We start from the raw sequence: 1,518 nt of genomic DNA on the forward strand, positions 1-1,518 counted from the left end.
TACTGTGCATGTATATTTGGTTATTATTACTGTCTTTTGTTCGTGGAGGGGCAATAGCCCAGTGGTTAGGGCAGCGGACTCGTGGTCATAGGATCGCAGTTTCGATTCCCAGACCGGGCGTTGTGAGTGTTTATTGAGCGAAAACACCTAAAGCTCCACGAGGAGCTCTTTCACCACAACTTTCTCTCACTCTTACTTCCTGTTTCTGTTGTGCCTGTAATTCAAAGGGTCAGCCTTGTAAAACTGTGTCACGCTGAATATCCCCGAGAACTACGTTAAGGGTACACGTTTCTGTGGAGTGCTCAGCCACTTGCACGTTAATTAAACGAGCAGGCTGTTCTGTTGATCGGATCAACTGGAACCTTCGACGTCGTAAGCGACGGAGTGCCAGCACACTGTGCATGTATATTTGGCTATTATTACTGTCTTTTGTTCAGTCGGCTTATTGCGGCTTTCTGTCCCCTCCTTTGAACCCTTTCCCGACGAGTCGTAGTGCACCTAAGCAGTGTATACTAACGAAGCATCGAATAAACTGTCCGCGTTGGTTATTCGCTTTCAGGATACCGCACCGTTCAAAAGTATCCCATTTTGCGAAATTCACCAACATTCCCCCTTAATGTGCAGTACAACTTTTTGTCTTTGTGATTCTTTTACTGTCCACTTTTGGGCGAGTGGGTTGTGCTTAATCCTGTGTACTATGCATGCACTTTTGCATGCACTAATGTCTTTCTTTGCTTGATTTATTGATGCTTTCTGTCTCTTTTATATTCTGACGAGATGTAGTGCGGTCTGAGCAGTATATGTATACAACAAGCTCATTATTATCATTATTATGTAACAGATATATTACTGTAACTTCAAAACACAGACAAAAAAATACTCTTCGGGGAGCTGAGACTGCAGATCAATTCACTTTATTTGCATTTACATTATTCCTGCAACGGAGAAAGACACGAAAGCCGGAGTCGCACAATATAACTTAATTTGTCCAAGTAAATCTGAAACCATGTACTTATGTAAGAAAACAATATCATACTATAAATATGGAACGTTCAGAATATATTCATCAATGCTTTTATTGATCGCACACATGGTTTAATAGGATCTGTAAATACGAGAATTGCTTTTAATAGTTGAAATAGCTTTCCGTAATAATTCAGCTGCTATAGGTTAAGTCTCAGTGGGGAATCTCTGGCCTTCATCTCTTGTTTCTCCAGCTAATAAGCTAAGTCGATAATGAACAAGAGAGAGACAATTCAAGAGAAATGCTGATTTATGGAAATGTGTGTCATAATATTAATAACCGAATATATATTTGCTAGTGGACGCAAATAGATGTAAAAATGTATTAGCTTTCCACCCACCTTGACCAAAGCCAGTATTATCCTTGCGGCTGATAACATTTGCATTTGTGTTCCATGAATATACTTTATTATTCTGTCCATGTATGTGTGTGTGTGTGTGTGTGTGTATATATATATATATATATATATATACGTTTATATATTTATATACATA

Source organism: Octopus bimaculoides, chromosome 13, assembly GCF_001194135.2.
Source record: "Octopus bimaculoides isolate UCB-OBI-ISO-001 chromosome 13, ASM119413v2, whole genome shotgun sequence".
In the NCBI taxonomy this organism is placed as follows: domain Eukaryota; kingdom Metazoa; phylum Mollusca; class Cephalopoda; order Octopoda; family Octopodidae; genus Octopus; species Octopus bimaculoides.